This window comes from Hibiscus syriacus, unplaced genomic scaffold (genome assembly GCF_006381635.1).
Source record: "Hibiscus syriacus cultivar Baekdansim isolate YM2019G1 unplaced genomic scaffold, ASM638163v2 tig00002237_pilon, whole genome shotgun sequence".
NCBI classification, from domain to species: domain Eukaryota; kingdom Viridiplantae; phylum Streptophyta; class Magnoliopsida; order Malvales; family Malvaceae; genus Hibiscus; species Hibiscus syriacus.
In genome coordinates, this window is record NW_024061918.1 from 19,022,775 (window position 1) to 19,044,970 (window position 22,196).

A 22,196-nucleotide genomic window follows, 5' to 3' on the forward strand; every position below is an offset into this window, starting at 1 on the left:
AATTTGAATCATTACTTTTATTTTTAATTTCTAATTTAAATTTGTTTTAAACGTTCCTGTAATACTTTAATTTTGTGCGAGTGATATAAATTAAATTCGGGGAAATCAAAGTAATTCCGGAGTTATTTGAGATATTTTAGTTATTTGAGTGACGATGTTTGATTGATTCATAGGCTACATTGATACCACTTCACTGTCAACAACAGGTTTGTTTATACCATCTCCAAATACATGGATAAACAAAAAAAAAATCGAAAGAATAAGTGACATATAAAATTTATTGTAATATTTCAGTTAACTTTTGCCAGCTACAATGAAAACTATGGAACTATGGAAGAAAATGAGATAATAATTCCACACGAGTCAAACTCAATCCATTCTTTGAGACTAAGATCTTCCCATTTCTTATCTATCTTCGAAGGTAGGTTATCCAAATTATGATACATAGCAAGCCTCTCCAGTTGCAAACACAGAAAATAAACTACACAACAATTAGCGTAAACAAAAGAAAACAGTAACAATCATGACAAACAATTTGTAAAGACTAAACCTAAAAGGAAAAGCAGGAAAATCTAAATGTCAAGAGAAGAATGTGCCCACCATCTGTTTTTCATTTAAATTTGACAAACATTGGTTGAAATTGGTCTTCATTCTTCAGTTTTGGTATGCATACGGACTTGTTTAGATTATGCCAGCTACTTTCACGATCTAGTTTGACATTTTCTCCTCTTCAAATATGGAATGATATCCAAACTATAGATCATATTTTTTAATTGAGTTGCAAGGATTCAATGCAAAGAAAATGTTTACCTAACCCATGAGCTACTAATGAGATTCAGTTGCAATTCAACAAGCCTCATACCACTTTGATGGAAGCTGTACGCTATGACATTGAATAACCATAAAAATGCATTTAACGTCACAACTTTAAGTAGCCCATATCATGGACTAATTGATTCATATATCCATTCCACTACTAGAAAAAAAAACCCCTTTAATGACGCTCATTGTGCGTCATCTATGGGTGCAGATGACACACAAATGCGCGTCATTGAAGCCACCGTCATAAATTTAAGATGACACGCAATTGTGTGTTATAAATCTATGATGCACATTTATGACACGCATTTATGACACACATTTATGACGCTCATTTATGACGTGCATTGAGCGTCATTGAAGCCCCCGTCATAAATGAAGATGACACACATTTGTGTGTCATAAATTTATGACACGCATGTATGACTTACATTGCTTGTCATTGAAGCCCCGTCATAAATGAAGATGACACACATTTGTGTGTCATAAATTTATGACACGCATGTATAACTTACATTGCGTGTCATTGAAGCACACAAATTGATACAATGTATACAAGGACATCGAATAAGATCTGAATTTGGATCATTACTTTGTGCAAACTCTAGAAAGGTGTTTACACCCACTTTATATGCATCAGATAACCTATCAGACGAAATCCATGATTTATCCATCGACCATTACTTACCAACCTAAATAATTATAAAGTATTAGCAAAACTACAACTTTATAACTGATGATTGATGAAATATTTATGTAAGATATGAAGAACAAAATGTTTACCCCAAATTACCGAGTACAAAGTAATCCTAACAAATTCATTTTGTAATATGCTATAGAACAATGTTCAAGGGTTATGACCCATTCATAAAATCTAAAAAACCCAATCGAAACTGGAACAAACCCTAACAATGTTAGATAAATTATTTGAAAACCCAATTGAAAATAAGGAAAGCCACAATGATTCGATTCACAAAAATAAACTCAAATAATTTGAGGACTATGGGAATAATCGATTGGAAAAATAAACTCAAAATAAGGAAACATATTCATAAAATCTAGTAAATTAATTGGAATTCCACCTTCTCTAATTCACCCAATGATTCTTTATAAACCTTAATTCACTAGTAAATTAACCATACCCAAAAGTTGGAATTCCGTAGAAGTTTAAGTTTCATGATTGTTTAGTAGACAAGAAAGAAGAACAGATAACTGGAAAAGCAAACTCCATGTCTTCACATATGCCTAACACTATGGTACTAGTGGAAAAGAAAGTAAGAGTTGCTTGGTTTGCTGCTCATATTACGGAATATCATGTCAACCACCGAAGATAACACACAACTTTGAGTTTCAGTTAAAATGAACATTAACAAACGCACATTGTTTCTCCCGTTGCAACAGAGAAAGGGTTTTACATACAAATTCACAGGAATATAACATAAGTAATTCACAAGAATATAGGATCAATGTGGTAAATGCAAAAGCTTTTAAGCAACAAATAATCGGCATTGGGGTAAACGAATAGGCTTTGGAAACAAGATATGTCTGTAAACATTTCAACAAGCATAAAAAAACATATATCAAAAGACAATCAAAATTCAACATTTTGGAACCAAAATACATAATCCATCAAAACCCCAAAAGCAAAAAGAGTTCAAGAAATAGCACAAGAGTCCACTGAAGTATAAAAACCAAAATAACCAACTTAAAAAACCTATGAAATGAACAAATCAGTAGCGATTAATCAAATAATAGAAAATTACACAAGCAACAAATCTCGATTCAATTTCAACATATATGAATTAAAAGCATCAAACTCATTAAATCAAACAAAATAGAAATCAACAAAACCCCAAATTTGCTATAAACAATAAACGAGATATGAATAAATACAATTGAGAAATCAACAAACCCAAATTGAATGGTGGAATAGAGAATGAGGAATACCTGTGGAAACCCTTGAATTTTGACTCCCTTCGTTTGCATTGTGGTGAATGACGAAACCAGTGGACTGATGCAAAGAGAAAAAGGGAAAAAGAGAAAGAGGGAGGAAGCAATATGCTTGCATGAACTGATAATCGAGGAGGCCAGGACTAGAAGCGGGAAAGGATGAATATAATGGGGGAAAATTAAAAGACGACTTTTACAGATGACACACAATTAAAAGTGTACTCCGTGTTTTTTCTAAATTTTTTGGATTATGACTATTAAATATGACACATTATTATAAGTCATAAATCGTTCAGATTTTAAAAAACATGACATTTTTTTATGACACATTTTTTGCAAGTCATAAGTTAGCGTGTGTCATTAAAGGTGTATTTTCTTGTAGTGTTCCCCTCAGAATTCGAAGTAATGAATTAAGCGAACATATAGCGAATGTTGAAACATCAGAACATGAATATTTGATCATTACAACTTTAAAAGACAAACGCCATTAATCACACTGGATTGTTTTTAAAATTCAAACACTGTTGTTGGGCCTGTAAATGAATCGAACGTTTAGCGAACCGTTCGTGAACCGTTCGGCGGGAAGTTTATTTATGTTAGTTTATTTATTAAACAAACTAACATGAACAAGATTTTGTTTTCGTTTAATTAAATGAACGAACATGAACAGAGAGCTCGTTCGTTCATTTACGTTCGTGAAAGTTCGGTAATATGTTCATTCATTTATGTTCATTTATTTCGTTCATTTATGTTTGTTTATGTTCGTTTATGTGCATTCATTTATGTTTAGCCCAATCTCTCTAGACCTGTTTAAAATATTGAACTCCAATAAATTTTAATCTAATACCCATAAATATTTTAAAATTCAATTAATTTTAAATAAAAAAAAAAACTCAAAACAATTAAATAAAATATAATCCTAAAATTGTTATGAAAGAAGAAATATATTTTCATTTATGTTCGTTTATGTTCATTTATTGTGTTCGTTTACGTTCGTTCGTTTGTATTTATTAACATCTGTTCGTTTATGTTCGTTCATTTGTGTTCGTTTATCATTTAAATGAACGAATATGAACGAACACGAACAAGCTACATTCCTTAACGAACGAACATGAACAAGAAATTTTTTGTTCGTTTATGTTTGTGTTCGTTCATTTATTCGGTTAAAGTTAAACGAACGAACATGAACATACCCCGTTTGTATTAGTTCGGTTCGTTTAATGGCCTAACGGTTGCCACCATTTCTTGAGAAATTTCCAAAGTAAACTTATTAGCTTAATAAACGAGGGAAAACAATGTCGGTAAACAGAACAATTACACATCACCATTCCCTAAGATTGTAATGACTGATGCGTCTTGATGCAGCACTCTATTTCGATTCAGACCCTCTATTTCGAAAGGACGGTAGCATGCGTTATATGGAAAGAAAATTTAATAAAAGCTAACTTTACGTAATTTATCGAGAGAACCACTAGTGTCAAAGGTCTCATTCCCTTGCTCATCCATAGAAACAGTGACAAGCTTAGCCAAACCAACACCTGTAACACCCCTTTCCCATATTTGACATCAAATACGAGTCAGAGATATCACATAAAACATTTAAAACAATTTTCTATTCAAAAATTGGTAATATTCTGTTTCTTTATAATTTATTCAATTTAACCTTTTTCACCAAATTTACTTAATCCCTTAAAATCAAAATATAATAATTTAACATTTGAATATATTTCGATTTCAAGCAAAAACTTGGTATATTCATAATAGTTAGTATATTTTGTATACTACAAACCAGATTAAATCCACCGCATATCAAAGCAACACAAAACGTATAATATACATCAACTAGTAAAGTAAAATGCATCAAAAGATGTCATACTAATACTGAGCATATCTGATTCCTCAGAAAGTGATGCCCGCTACGCCCCTTACTTTGCTTCCATTTCTTTTTAATTTTTTCGAGGTTGATTCATCGCAAGTCTTCCTCATATCATATATGTAAAATAAGTAAGAATGCACTCACTTTAAATGCCTCACTATCAAACCTTTAAGTCAATAATCTTTACTCTCATACTTTTTTTCATTGCTTTCGGTTCACTTTGATCTTGTTTTTTGTCACGATCTACACGAGAGTCATTTACATAACACATAAATTTCAAAGTATATGTTAGTATCGTCACTAACATAATAGGTGCATATTAGCATAAAATTGTTAAAAATGCAATTAATTTATATTCGATATAATTTCATTTCACATAATCAATACTAACTTTAAGTCTTTCAAAATTAAATTTCAACCCCCAATATGAATTCCTTTAGAATTCATCCTAATAATTTCAAAATATTCAAAATGGTCCCTGATACATGCACTATATGCCCAAAGGATGGGCTTACATTACCTCCATGCCCAATTACTAGAGGACGGGCTAAACTACTCAAGGATCAACTCCAGACTGCAGTCCAGGCCTTCGTTAGTAAGGGCAGTCAAGCCCATGTGGAATTAGAAGAGTTTAATGAAGGGAACCATTTCTTCAAGAGCTTTCAAGCCATATTTCATCTTCACCGTCAGATTAAAAGCTTCATCAATGGTCACTAATTAATGCCGCCCATAAACATGGATTTAGGAGAGTTTTTATTGTTTTTTACTATTTTTATTATTATTTTATTAGCTATTCATGTTAGAATGAGGACTCTCCAAACCCCATATAAGGAGGACCTCCCCTCTCATTGTAATGATCAACTTTTCTTATTTTATATTCAATGCAACGAAAGACCTTTTTGCAAGAGTTGATTACCTTGTGCCTTCAAAGCATCTTCTTCTTTAGTTCTTTCGAGTTCTTGAGAGAGAGAGATCGTCACACTCTGATTTGCATTTTCATTGCGATTAGGAGGGTTGGTTAGAGTTGTATTATCGAGGTTGTCTTTTTATTGCGAGTAAAAGGGTTTGATAAGACATATCCACCAATCTTCGTCATTCACACGCCATCATCATCAACTTATCCATCAATCATGCCACCCCATATAACCTATCAGATCAGACCATAAACACATTGGGTGCCTATTACAAGGAAAGATAAGAACATCCTTCTTTTCTTACATGCTTTGTCTTTTGCCCTAATCTATTACGTTGTTTTCTCTTGTCTTTAATTTTCCTTTAATATTATTACCCTTCATTTTATTGTCTTAATATTGTTTTTTGTCTATTTTCCAAAAACTAAAATTCTCTATAAACCCTAATCTTGCCACCACCTTCCCAAAGCACCCATTCAAAGACATTCGCTTCTTCATCGAGTATAGAACTTTCCTAAGTTTGCCCCTTCAATGAGAGCAACGTTCCCATCATCCCCTGCCACTTCTCTATCAATTGGTATAAGATTTAGGAAAATTATTGGGAAGAATCAAAGAGTTTTGACTTGTAATCTAAGCATCAATTGCGAATTACCCCAACAGAGCTAGTTCATGAAAAATTATTGTTTCCAAGTTCTTTTTGCATTCTTTTAATTTAGTTTCGATTCTTTCTTGTTAGTTTGCTCTTTTTATTCATCAAAATGCAAAAACAAATCAGGAAAAACAAATGAAGGAATTTGGAGCTGATTATTTACAGGATCATATCTCATACAAAGAAGGTTCAATGGTCCAAAATTTAGCCAAATCGAAGTTTATTCAATCCCTCAAATTAGACATTCAAGTTTATTCAACAGATTCGCGCTTTTCACACTATTAGATATTTTTGAAATTTTCCAGAAGGAATTTTGAGCTGAAAATTTCCATATCACAACTACACTCACTATGGAGCATAAAAAATCAGAATTTTTGGAGATAGACAACCCCTCAAAAATGTTGCTCAAGTTGATCCAACATTTTAGGTTCTGCTCCAGGTTTGGGATTTTCCATAAATTTTTCTTTGACTCCTATTTCTTCTAGGTTCTTTTGTTTTACCTTTTCTTGTTCCTTTACACCATCTAACACATTTTTCCTTGTGTTAGTATGACTCAAAGAGTTTGCATACTTCTTCTTCCTTGCATTCTCATTCATGTGGAGTGTATATTTCCTTGGCCTCGTAGAACTCCTTAGTTTTCTTATATTCTTTTGTTAGTGATCAAACTCCGATAAGAACATCAAAAGACTCTTGGAGAGGAAAAGTTTTAAAGAGTACAAGATCAGCTTTCTTGCCTCTCATTGTGTTGTTTTCTTGGAGTGACTTGTGAAGTTTTTCTTGTTTTTCTTTTATTTTTCCACTTTAAATTTTTCTTTGATTGTTGTGATTCTTAGGATGGAAAACAAAGTCAACATCATCCAAACCCTTCATGCTCTTCAGTGTCAATGGAAGACTTGAGAGAACAATTTATTGAACTTAACAACACATTTAGATAACAACAACAACAACCACTACAAACCGGTAACCCGAGACAACCCAACGACAATCTGATGGTTTCTAGACGTGCCATACCTAGGTTCCAAATATTAAAAAATTTCACAAAGTCAAAATTCACAATTCCATCTTTCAATGGAGAATATGATCCAGATGGCTACATTGATTGGGAAGGGAAAGTTGATCTCATGTTCTCATACCATTAATGTTATCCAGAAGAGCAAGTATCACTCATAACCATAGAGTTCAAAAGATACGCTCACACATGTGGATGTAGACACGAAGATCAATTCAAGATCACCGAATCCAGAATATTATCTCATGGGAACTATTGAAGAATACTATGTGATGTTGTTATCTTCCGACAAACTACACAAAGAAAGTGAAATAACGACTTAACAGACTTTGACAAGGAAGAAATTCTATTGAAGACTACTACAAGGAGATGTAGTCCTTGTTGAACAGAGTAAACATAAAAGAAGATGAAGAAGATACAATCTCAAGATTTGTTAACGGCTTAAACACAAACACAAACAATCTTCTTGAGATACATGGATATGTAAATCTTGAAGAAACATTGAAGAGAGCCATAAAAATCGAAGCATAACTTCAAAGGAAATTTCAAATCCGAGAAAACTACCAAGGTACTTCATATTCTTCCTTTGGTAATTCATCTAAACCCTCTTCATCTTCTACCATTTCTATCACGAATAAGAAAACAAGGGATGAAAAGCCCAAGGGGCTTAAAAAGATATGGTTAAAAACCCTAAAAAATCCCACGATATAAAACCCTCTTGTTTCAAATGCAAAGGTTATGGACATATCAGTCACGATTGTCTGAATATGAGAACAATGGTAATCGAGAATATAATGATGAATTAATTGATACCGAAATAGATTGTTCGGAGGGTTTGGAAAAAATGTGCCAAATCACTCAGAGATTGATGAATTTGACGTATATTGCATGGTTGTAAGGCAAAATTTAAATATACGAACAGTTGATGACTCAGATATTCAACGAACAAACATCTTTCACACGAGATGTCAAATTAAATAGAAAGTATACTCATTGATCATTGACAATGGAAGATGTGCCAATGTGATCAGTAGTTACTTGGTGGACACACTTAACTTGCCTTGTCAAAGACATCCAAAGTCATATTGTTTACATGGCTCACTGAGAGTGTCGAGTTAAAGGTCACGAAACAATCCCTAGTTAGTTCAAATATGGGTAAATATTGTGATGATGTTTGGTGTGATGTACTTCTGATGAAAGCATCTCACATCCTTTTAGGACGGCCATGGAAATATGATAATGACATCACTTACTATGGTAAAGCAAACAAATTCTCCATCATCATCAAATGCAAGTCTTACATGCTCAATCCAATGTATCCAAATGACATCATTCAATATCAAAAGAGAATTTTTGAGGAGATTGGGAATTTGAAGAAATAGGAAAAAGAAAAAGAGGTTTCAACCCATAAAAGCCAAAAGAATGACCCACAGGAGGTGAGTGAACATACTTGTGAGAAAAAAATAGTGTCTCAAAACATTTATGTAAGTTCAAAATACTTGAGAGAAACCTTTTCCCAAACCAGTTCTTGCATCCTCATCTGTTTCAAAGAAACCACAATTTTGATTTCGACTAACCTCACAGATTTGCCTAATGTGCATGTTTCTCTTTTGCAAGATTTCACATATGTCTTAAGCAATCCACCGGAAGGCTTACCACCTAAAAGAGGAATCGAATCCCAAATTGATTTCATTTTGGGATCTACTATTCTGAACCGACCAGTATGTCAATCTAATCCTAAAGAAACCAAGGAGTTCGAACGAAAAGTAGAAGCATTACTACAAAAAGGCCACATCCAGGAAAGCCTTAGCCCTTGTGTCGTTCTAGTGATTCTCGTGTCAAAGAAATATGGCACATTTTGAATGTGTGTAGATTGTATACCGATAAACCACATTACAATCAAATATAGGCACCCTATTCCACGCCTTGATGACATATTAGATGAACTTCATGGATCTTGTATCTTCACAAAGATTGACCTGAAAAACGGTTACTATCAAATCAAAATTAAAGAATGTGATGAATGGAAGAAAACTTTCAAGATAAAGTTTAAACTCTAAGAATGGCTCGTCATTCCTTTTGGACTCACGAATGCACCTAGCACCTTTATGAGGTTAATGAATCATATTTTGAAGGACTTCATAGGTAAGTTTTTTGTTGTTTAATTTGATGACATTCTTATCTACTTCTCTTCTCTTGAATCTCATATTGGACACGTTCGATCAGTCTTCGAAATTCTCTGATGAGAACATTGTCCATGTTTCGTCAATGGTAAGATCTTTTCATGGTTTAGCGAGTTTTTATCAATGTTTCGTCAAAGACTTTTCTACCATTGTTTCACCTTTGACGGAAGTCATCAAGAAATTGGTTAGATTCAAATGGGGTCTACAACAATAAGAAACCTTCGACTTGTTAAAAGGTAAGTTATGTTTGGCACCTATTCTTCATCTTCATGATTATTCTAACACCTTTGAGTTAGAATATGATGCTTCAGGAATAGGCATAAGTTCAGTACTCATGCAGGAAAAATAACCTATTGCTTACTTTAGTGAAAAGTTCAAAAGTGCATATTTGAATTACTCCACATATGATAAAGAACTCTTTGCTTTTGTTCGTGCACTCAAAGTTTGGCATCATTATCTTCTTCCTAAAGAGTTTGTCATACACACATTCCATGAATCATTGAAGTGGTTAACCGGTCTAGGTAAGTTAAGTAAACGACATGCTCGATGGGTTGAATTTATTGAATCTTTGTCTTATGTGATTAAGTACAAACAAGGGAAAGATAACATTGAAGCTGATGCATTATCCTAAAGGTACACACTTATTACACAAATGCATGCTACTATTTTAGGTTTTGAACATATTAAAGATCTTTATCCTTTTGACCCAGATTTCTCTTAAATATAAAACCATTGTTTTAAAGGTTCTTTTAACAAGTCTTATCTTGTAGATGGTTTTCTTTTTGGAATGAACACGTTGTGCATACCACAATGATCATTGCGAGAATTTCTAGTCCATGAGACTCATTCGGGAGGACTAATAGGACACTTAATAAAACACTTGAAATGATCCATGAACACTTTTTCTGGCCACACATGCGAAAAACCTTATGTTTCATGCATTACATGCAAACAAGCAAAATCCAAGGTAAATCCTAATAGGCTCTTGGACTGATCTTTCTATGGATTTTATTTTGGGCTTCCCTTGAACCAAGAAATATTTATGGTTGTTGATAAGTTTTCCAAGATGGCACATTTCATCCCATGTCACAAAACTGATAATGCAACACACATCGCAGATTTATTCTTATGAGAGATAGTACGACTTCATAGCATACCTCGTACCATTGTGTCCGATCAAGACACATAAGTCGTAAGTCATATTTGGAAGGTATTATGGTTTAAGATAAATAAGAAACTCCTTTACTCCACTACTTGTTATCCACAAACCGATGAGCAAACTGAGATCACTAGCTTGGATGGTGAACAAAAAACAGAATTTGTTAAAGATCTCCATGCCAAGGCAAAACAAAGAATAGAGAAATCTTAAGAAGCCGTGGCGATTGGGTTTGGGTTCATATGTAAAAAGAATGATTTCCCAAAGAACAAAAGTCAAAGATAGACCCACAAGGCGATGGATAATTCCAAGTGCTAGAACTAACTAATGACAATGCATATCACATTGACCTTCCAAGTGAGTATAATATGAGTGATTTATTTAATGTTGTTGATTTATCTCCTTTCGATGTTTCAGATTCTTGTACAAATCATTTTCAAAAGGGGAAATGATACATGCACCGCATGTCCAAAGGATGGGCGTACATTACCTCTAGGCCCAATTACTAGAGGATGAGCTAAACTACTCAAGGATCAACTCCATACTACAGTCCAAGCTTTCGTCAGCAAGGGCATTCAACCCCATATGGAATTAGAAGAGTTCAAGGAAGGATAATCATTTTTCATTTCTCATTCATCAACGTGGTTTTCAAATACCCAAGTCATTTCCGGGACCAATTATGAAGCCCGTGATGATATGCCCAGAACTGGGTTTGAGCCATCCTAAGCTCGATATTTGTAAAGTTACCCAATATTGCTTCTATAAAACCTAGGCTAACTCATAGAATTAATAATTCTTAGTTTACTTTCTTTTATATAGGATCAGGCCTAATAAGCCATTGAAATGTAACCTTTGATAGCCTATCATCATTTCCAGACAAGCCCATTAAGCCATGCCCCTATCTAAAAGTCTTGATAACTTATCAAGGCCCATTCCCCCTTACTTATCACAAGACATTCTGCCCATTCATCTTCTAGAAGGGAGATATGGACCTTTCATCAAGTTCAAGAGCCTTTCAAGCCATCTTTCATCTTCACCGTTAGATCAAAAGCTTTATCAGTGTTCACCAATCAATGCCACCCATAAACATGAATTTAGGAGAGTTTTTATTTTATTTTTTTTTCTGTTATTATTATTATTATTATATTAGTTATTCATGTTAGAACGAGGACTCTCCAACCCCTATATAAGAAGGCTCTCCCCTCTCATTGTATTCATCAACTTTTCTTCTTTTATATACAATACAACGAGAGATCGTTTTTTTCAAAAGATGATTGCCTTGTCCCTTCGAAGCATCTTCTCCTTTAGCTCTTCTGAGTTCTTGAGAGAGAGATCTTCACACTCCAGTTTGTCGTTTCATTGTAACTAGGATGGCTGGTTAGAGCCGTATTATCGAGTTTTCCTTTTCATTGCGACTAGGTGGGTTAGATAGGATATATCCATCAATCTTCATCATCCACACGCCATCATCATCAACTTATCCATCAATCACGCCACACCCGTATAACCTATCAAATCAGACCATAAACATATTAGGCGCCTATTATAAGGGAAGATAAGAACATCCTTCTTTTCTTACATGCTTTATCTTTTGCCCTAATCTATTACATTGTTTTTTATTATCTTTTATTTTCCTTTAATCTTATTAGCCTTCTTTTTATTGTCTTAATATTGTTTATTTGTCTATTTTCCAATAACTAAAAGTCTACATAAACCCTAATCTTGTCGCCACCTTCCCAAAGCACCCATTCAAAGCCATTCGCTTCTTCATCGAGTCTATAACTTTCCCAGGTTTGTCCCCTCGACAAGAGCAACGTTCACATCATTCGTTGCCACTTCTCTATCATTTCCTTTACCATTTAACTTCAATTTCAACAACGATCACTATAAAGCATGCTAACAATGTATTCAAGCTTGTATATCAACATTTTCATATATGCCATTTAAATTACATATTTTCATTATTTACAATTTAGTCCTCATACTTACACAAACTTCCAACCTAACTTCAAAAGTTCGAGTGTCCACCATGTTGGCTAAGAATGCTTGACACCCTTACAATAATAGTTTCTTAGCGAAAATAGCTGAAATCACATTGAATAAGGGATTTACCCTCTCTCCCACTATTATCACCTCTGTACCTTCCGAGTTCTTCAGTATTAGTCGCTTTAAACGACAATCTACTATGGCACGATGAAAAGATATCAGTCCATGCCCAAAATAATCTCAAACTCCTTGAACAGTGGTTCCATTAGGTTTACCAAAAATTCAATTTCTTGAATCTTTATCGGGAAATTGCTACAAAACCGACTAAACTTGTGCACTTTGACCCAATGGATTTGTCGCCACTATATCACTAAAAGTAGGTTCTAATGGAATCTCTAGTTCTCTAATCTGTTTTGAACTAATATATAAATGCGTAGAACCATGGTCAATTAAAACAAATACAAGTTCACCGTAAAGATAGAAAGTATTTGCTATAACCTCCAGATCACCTCTATCCTAAGTAGTCTCGATGTTATAGACTTTAGTTGTTGTGCATAACTATAACACCCATAACCCGTATACGTCTCGAAATACAAGTTAAAGATTTACATCAACCTTACATACATTTGTTTCATTTTAAAACATGCCTATTTCAACTTTTAAACTATTTCTTTAATCACATTGAAATCATAAAATAATATTTGTTTTGTTTTGTTTCGTAAAATATTTAGAACTGCCTAAATTCTGCTAAATTTTCAAACCATTTAAAACATAATATATATATATATATATACTACCTATTCATAAATACTAATAAAACTAAAGTAGACAAAATAAAATAGTCCTAGTTTACTATTGTAGACTATTTAAAAGTAAATCTGATAAGTAAAACTACTAACATAATTATACATTCCACTAAAAGTCAAAAGTAACATCATAAATGTCTTACTGATACTGATAGTAGATATGATCTCCAAAAAGATGCTCAGGAGGCTCTTCACTACATGCCCTATTCTTTATCTAAACCTACACATGAAAATCATCAACGCTAAGTATAACTTAGTGAGGCAGTAATAAGCTAAGGTGTTATAACACATTAAAAATAATTTAAATAAAAAGTTAAACTTACAAACCGACTTATTCAATACAATTTCTTCATCGTAAACCTGAAAATTTATATAATCCCATGATCTTATCCAAGACATGAAAATATTATTAGATAAAATAATCATGTCACATTTCCTGCCAACATAATGTATTCATAACTTTCATATTTTATTTTCATAGCCCAATGTATATTTAAGAGAATATAAGGTACGTGAGTAGAATAAAAGGTGTGCACTAGGCACATCACGGTGCCAATCATAATGTATCATAAGATGCACGCCAAGTGCAAATCATAACATAAGCACCAACGGTGCAATACATAATGTACACGAATGTACCATAACTTAACTTAAAAGTAATCAACTTAATGGTATGGCACATGTACCTACGACTCTCAATCCAACATACAATGAGCAACTTCAGACATAATCGAATGTATAATACATTTAGAGATCTTCTAATACATTTAGAGATGTCACATCAATCGTATAATACATTTACTATTTTAGAAATCAAAAAGTTTTGTTTTATTTTAAAATCAACCATTATAATTTAAACGTTATAATAATTAAAGTAAAAGTTATCTATATGGAAATAAAATATGATTTAATAAAAATACTATTCATATATAATAATGTTTCTTTTCAAAACTAAACATTTATAATTTAATCAAAAAAACAACTTCAGACATAATCGAATCAGAGCATCAAAACACATAAATATATACATGCCAACTAAGAATGACAAAACATTGAAAAGATGTTATATTGATTATGGATGTGTGAGTTGATCTTCTAAATATAGGATATCGGCCTGGCTCCTTACTCCGATTACTTGGCTTTACCTACTTGTGAAACAATCACATGCTAAATTTCCACTTAGTGAGGCAATCAAGTAACAAAATATAATTTCTAAAAAATATATATATATAACAACTATCATAGTATAAAAACATTATTAAATCAAAACATGAATAAAATAAAGATACTTGTCAAGATAAAATTCATGTACTAGTAATATGTAATTAAACTATGTATCTATAAGACTTTAAATGTCATATCTAAGTTGGCTATAAGAATTTTACTTTTAAATGCATCTATCAAATATGTATTGTTCTATTTCAATTCATGTCACAACCCAATGTATAATCATGAGAATGCATAGTACGTGAGTCTAAGATTGAGTGTTCTATGCTATGTGCAATATAACTGCCTGTGAATATTTTGCACATAAAGTGCTCTGTGATTGCGCTATAGGTGCACTATGAATGTACATGTATTGTAGAACATAACAACACTGTACCTATGATCCCAAATATATATAAATGTATCATGTAACTATGTTGTATACAATTGTATCTATGTATGATAAATCAATAACACTCCACCTCATGGCATGCCAATTGTACCATTAACTCTCTTATCACATACAATGGGCTTTTATCAAAATCATATGCTATTTCATATATAAAAACATCCATATCAAATATCAAAGTCTCATAAAAATTTATACATTGGGCAGTTCATACTCAAAGCATTCATATACTTTGTAATAAATCACTAATAAAATATATGTATTAAAAATACGATTTTCAAACCTTTTCTTTTTAAATAGGACGAGGTTGACTCAGTGCAAGTCTTCTTCATATTATATTTAACAATAAGTTAGTTGCACTCACTTGATGACTCATTAATGCTTTATTATTACTATCGCTTGACTCCTGGACTTTATCCTTTTCTTTTAATTCACTTTGAGCTTGACTTCGATCACGATCTGTACAACAATCGTTTCCCGACATATAAATTTCAAACATATATTAGTACTTTAACTAATATAATATATACATATTTTATAAAAAAAATAAAGATGCAATTTCATGTATATTCGATATAACTTTTCTTTCACTTAATCAAAGCTAATTTTATTTCTTTCAAAACACTCTTTCAAGTCCCTCTATTAATCATTCTTCACAATAATTCACTTAATCTTTCAAACTTTCACATTTAGCCATAAATAATCATCACAATATTCCAAAAACATCCAAAATGATCCTTCAATATTCCATTCGATTTCAATACTATCACCAACATTATACATTTTTTCATTTCACCATCAACCTTACCAAAACTTACAAATTGGTCCTTAAAATTATACAACTCTCCAAATCAACCCAATTAAACATTCCAACAATAATTTTCAACATGGAACCTTAAATTTCCACCATTTGTATTTTAATCCTCCTATTTCTCAAAGAATACATAAAGGTCCTAAAACTTAGAAAAAAAATCCAATTTGATCCAAAACACAATTCTAAGCATATAGGATCATTCTTACATCCATTATAAGCCCTTAGGAAATTTTTTTATACTTTTTTTCAATTATTCTACACCATGGCCGAATGTTAGGGAATTTGTTTCCTATTATCTTTAATTTGATTCAAGCATGAATTCATCATCTATACCACATTTCCATTTAATTCAAATCATTCCATATAAAAAACAATCAAATTCAATATTTCTTCCTAATATAATAGGGTGGCCGAAAGCTTCTCCAAGGAATTTTAATAATATGTAATCCATTTTCATGCTTGAATATGATTCCATAACACTTCCAACATCAAAATCCAACCTTATTTAATTGAATTCTAACTTCCCCTTCATCCACCATATTCACCAACTCAACAATTCAAGCAAGGAATCAATGAAATATTAACACCAAATGAAAGAGAATTTAATGTAGAATATTTTTCTATTTCACAACATAGTCCAAAATCCTAATAAAACGGCTCAAAATTTTAAAAAAATAAAGCTTGCTCACCTTGTCTATGGAGACTCGCGACTAGGAGGAGAAGATGAAGAAATTTTCATGAAAATTATATAAAAATATCTTAAGACACTTGTATTTAATCTAACTAAATGAATTTTAAATTCATTTTAATCCCAAAAGTCCATTCTACCCTTAATGAATCATAATATTTACCTCATTGCCATGCTTTCATCACCTTTATATTAATATAAAAATCATATTTATTGATTTCCATCTTTTCACTTGCACTTTTCCAAATTTCAATTTAGTCACTTTAATTCAACTATCTCACTTTAATATGGAAAAATCCGCTTAGTTTTCCACTAATCCATGTTAAATTCCACTTATTAAAAATATAAAAATAAAATTACTAACCCCATAGTACAATCCTTCAAATTTTTTGTAAACTTTCGATTCAATTCGGTTATTCGAATATTCTACCGAACTTTATCGCTTAATAGTCTTTTATACAAATCACGGATCAAAAATCTAAACCCACAAAAATATCATTCTTGGAGGGTTAACAATTCATTAACGATCGAAAATAAATTTTTAAAATTATACTTTAGTCCTTAAGCTTTTACAAATTTTATACTTTGGTTACTAAACTTTCAAAATTAACATTTTAATCACTAGCCAAAATTTTGAGGTATTATAATATTTTTTATTTAAGCATGGAAATCATGAGCAAATTACATCAAATGATAGGAAATTTCATATAGGTAAATTTTCTATTTCATGCTTTCATCCAAAAACTTAATAATTTGGCTTGAAAATAAAAAATAAAAGCTTTCTCCCTTACCTAAAGAGTACACGGCCAAGAGATTGAATATGAAGAGAATTCTTGATTTTTCCTTAATAATATCTTAACACAAATGGCTTAAAACTAATTAAAATTCATTTTATGTTAAAAAGACCTTTTTACCTTTAAAATATCTTGAAAATTACCAAGCTACATCATGATATCATCATCCTTACATCATCAAGTCAAATATGAACCAATAGTTTATTAGTTTCCAACTTTGTCCTTGTATTTTTCCAAAATTCACAATCTTGTCACTTTAATCCAACAGTCCCAATTTAATATAAAAAAACAACTTAAATCCAATGATCCATGTTAAATTCTACTTATTTAAAAGATGGAATTGACATTATTAACTTTTTAATGTCATCCTATCCTTCAAATTTTCTTGAATTTTTTTATTCAATCTAATTATTCGAATATTTTACCGAAATTTATCATTTTATAGCCTTTAATACAAACTCCAGATCAAAAATATGAAACTCACAAAAATATCATTCTTGGGGGTGAACTATTTATTTACGGGGCCAAAATACATACTTTTGAAAATTATACTTTGGTCCCTAAACTTTTTTAAAGTTTATACTTTGGACACTTAACTTTCGAAAAATACATTTTGGAAGAAAACACATGACCATGATTACTACAAGATTACATTCCATTAAAAGAAAAGTGAACTGGTCAGTAAAGGACAACAGAGACAAATATGTAAGTAATCAATAGATTGAAAGGTTAACCTAACTTAGTTTACAAAGCTTAAGAAAAACTACAAAACTGAAAATGGTCATAAGAAAACATCAAAAGTAGCACATGACCATAATATTCTTGAGTTACATAAATTCAGTAAGGTAGGACTACTAACGTTAAAATTATATATATAAATATGTATATAAAAAAAAGAATGAAAGACGTTTACTTGGGCTTTAAACATGACGATGATCGCAATGCAGTTTGTCTCCAGCTAAGAATAAGTTATATCGTCTCATCGGTTTTAGAGTTGGGGGTTCTTGCATGGTTTTTAGGGTTAGTTTTAGGTGAGTTATTGAATGAAGGAATGGTTCGAGGTCTTTTAAGTCTAGGTTTAAGCTTCGTGGATAACTCGACCACCGTTGGTGGTGGTCGGAGGCATCGATTTACGGCATAGGGGGTTATCGGATGTTTCAATCTAAGAGAAGGGAGAGGTTATAAGAGGAAACACTGGCTTTGGGTCGATTAAAGTAGTCGGTTGAGATCTCTCGTCGGATTTAGGGATGAGTGAAGTATTGGGTCACCGTTGAATGGCGGTCAGCGACGTCGAGTGGAAGTAGAAAAACGTACGATCGATAGAAAGGGGAGAGGGAAGTTGAGAGAAGTGGGAGATTTTTTATTTTTTAGGTTAGGGTTGGAAATTAACTCAAAACAAAAAAAAAGCTAGGTTATATAGCAAGAACTTTTGGGTTAATCACACTCGTGCCCTCAAACGTTTAGCGCAAATTTACATTTCAGTCCCCTTATTTTCTTTTTATTTGATTTGATTTGAATTTACATTTCATGCAATTTAACCATTCAAAATAAAACACAAATAGGGGGATTGGAATGTTATTTTAACATTCAAAATTAAAACTCACATTCTTCGTGCAAATAAATGGAGATAGAGAGGGGGCGCCGACTGACTTTTATACAAAGTTTCTGGACAATGGGCGACTTCTGGGTGATTGTTGGGCAACGGCGAACCAAGCTACGATAAACACCAGTGTTAGATTTGTAATATAATATTTTTTGATGAGTTTTTCGACGAGTTAAGGTCTCTAACAATGATTGTTGGTGTTGGTCATTCTTAACTTAAATAATTTACAAATTTTAAATCTAAACAAATTAAATTACTTAAATTAATTATTATTTTTAATAAAAATCATAATTTAATTATAATTCTATTAAAAGTTAAACTAATTTTTAACTAATGGTTAATTTTAAATAAATTATTATACTTTTAAATATTTATATAATAAGGGAAAATTTACTTGTAGTGTGTTTCGATACGTCATTTTAATGGTATGTTGTGATATGTGACGTGCGTTGTAGACTCTTCTTCCAAAAATATTAAAACAAAATGGAAGGAGTTACTTTTACGGAAGTAAAAAAAGGTTTAGAAGTTAATGACAGGAAAGAGGAAACAAAATCAATAGAGGAAAAAAATTAAAAAAACCAAACAAGGAATGCACACAAATGTGGGTTAACCTTTAGCTAATGTGAGCACTCATCCAAAGTATTATATAAAGCATCGAAAGAATAAATACAATGAAAAAAATATGAATATTTTGTATTATTCATATGCGTTAAAATGTATTTTTTTATATATTGTGAGTATTTCTTCATTTTATTTTATAAATTTTTTATTTTGCAATTTTGATTGATAATTAATTTAATAAATCGATATGGGGAAGTTCAGAAAAAATGGTGCCTCGATAATTGCTTTTGTAATACTCATAACCCTTATACATCTCGAAATACGAATTAAATATATTACATTAACTTCATACATTCATAATACATGAATACTTAAAATTTTGTTTCATTTTAAAACAATATTATTTCAACTTTTAAAACTATTTCATTAATTGTATGAAATCATAAAACAATATTTAATCATTAAAAAACAAATCCAATTTAAGGCAACAATTAGGCAATTTAGAGTTGTTTCATGAACTATATAAAATTGTCTAAATACTGCTAAACTTTAAAACCATTTAAAGAATGATAATATATATAAATCATTCATTCATAAATACAAATATAACTAGTCTAGTCAAAATAAAATAGTCATACTTTACTATTACATATTATTTAATTCAAATCCAAATAAACAAACTAATAACATAAATTACATACTACTACTAGTTAAAAGTACCATCAAGTATGTCTTTTTAATATTGATAATATATATGATCTCGAAAAAGATGCTCGAGAGACTTCTCACTGCACGTTCTTATCTCTATCAGAACCTATACATGAAAATCAACATGCGTTAAGTATAACTTAATGAGACAGTAATAACTCAAGGTGAGATAAAACATATAAAATGTCATATGTAAATTGAAACATTCAAAAGTAATCCCACGCTTTATTAATATACTCAATTCAATACTTTAACATTAAAAAACTTGAGATTTCATCCTAAACTTTCTTAGACTTTTCGAATTCAACCACCCACCTTTACAAACCTCCAATTTGATCCCAACTCATATTTAAACTCCAAAAATCAGCATCTTAATAAAATTTCCAGCACTGAAATAGTTAACTCAAATGGTACTTTCACATTTAATAAACTAGCTTTCAAGTCCATAAACTTCTGGGACTTTTCGAATTCTACCTTTCATGTTTACTTAATTTGCAATTTGGTTCCAAACAACTTTCTAACTTAAACTTCTAGCATTCCACTATTAAAATTCAACATTGGACACTCCAATTATCATATTTAAGCAATAATGTCCCACAATTCTCAAAACTTGTAAATTAGCCCTTTTTCTTATTCAAGCTTTCAAATTGATCCAAATTTATCTCCAAAACACATAGAACACTTCTAATATCAATTCAATACCATAGGAAATATTTCAATATTTCCCCCCCTAAATTTCCCATTATGGTCGAACCTACATAGTACTTTAGGGCAAGGTTTTCATTCAATTTCAAACATGAATTCAACCTCCTAACATCAAATTCATGCTATTATAATCATCACAACACCAAATAGAATCAAAATCCAATCATTCACATAAACACTAGGTTTAGTCGAACCTAATATAAGGCTTAACACATGATTTTGATCATCACACATACTTTAGAATTAATCTCCAACATAAAAAAACATAATAATCTTTCATCAATCCTTCAAAATCCATAAACCCTACATAAACCCTAATTTTCAATCTCATGAAATAGGCATGTTCACTATGTAATATCTATACCAAATGATAGAGAATTTCATGTAAATTAATTCTTTATTTAATAGCTTAATCCAAAAATCAAGTATATAGCTTCAAAAATCAAAACAAATATCTTACCTTGGAGAGCAATGATGTTTCGGCCTAAGGGAGGAAGATGGCTGAAAATTATTGATTTATCAACTAATTAATGCTTAATACACTTGGCTTAACTTAATATAATTGAATTTAAAATTCAATTAATGAGAAATCCCAAAATTGCCATTAATGAAACTTGATAATTACAATGTCATTGCAACATCTTCCATTAAATATTACTTAGTCAAAGATTAACCAATTTGACTTTGACTTTCTACTTTAACCATTAAATTTTCAAAAATTACATTTTAGTCACTAAAATTCCATTATTCGGCCAAATATGAAAAATTACACTGATATGTGTTAAATTTCTCTAATCTAAAATATGGAAATAACATTTCCAATCCTCATCTATCATCCTTCAAAATTTCATAAAATTCCAACTCGATCCATTATCTGATTTCTATACCGAAATTTATCGCTTTATAACTTTTAACAAAATTCATGTACTGAAAATCTAATTACCACAAAAATTCTTGTTTTAGAACAAATTGTTCATTTCCAAGCTAAAATATATAACTTTTAAAAATTATACTTTGTCCCTAAACTTTTATAAAGTTTATACTTTAGCTATAAAACTTTCAAAATTTACATTTTAATCACTAGCCAAAATTTGAGGTATTACAGTTTTTTATTAATCGATAATTGTTTAATATAGTACTTGTGATTCAATTTGTTTAGTTATTTTATTTTAGGTAAAGTGCACATATGATTTTTATTATAAGGTATTACTTTCTTGAATCTTTTAACTATCAAAATTTATGAAATAATTCCTCAATTATAGGATGTTGTTTATTGAGTCCTAAAATTATTAACATCTACAAAATGTTCAATTGACTATTTTTTTATTTAAACTCGTCATTTTCTATAATAAAAAATGGCTTT

General features: G+C 31.2%; 1 pseudogene; it reads left to right on the forward strand.

Annotated features, from left to right (window-relative positions):
- The window catches only part of LOC120141224, a 33,934-nt pseudogene that overhangs the window by 8,510 nt on the left and 3,228 nt on the right, over window positions 1-22,196 (forward strand).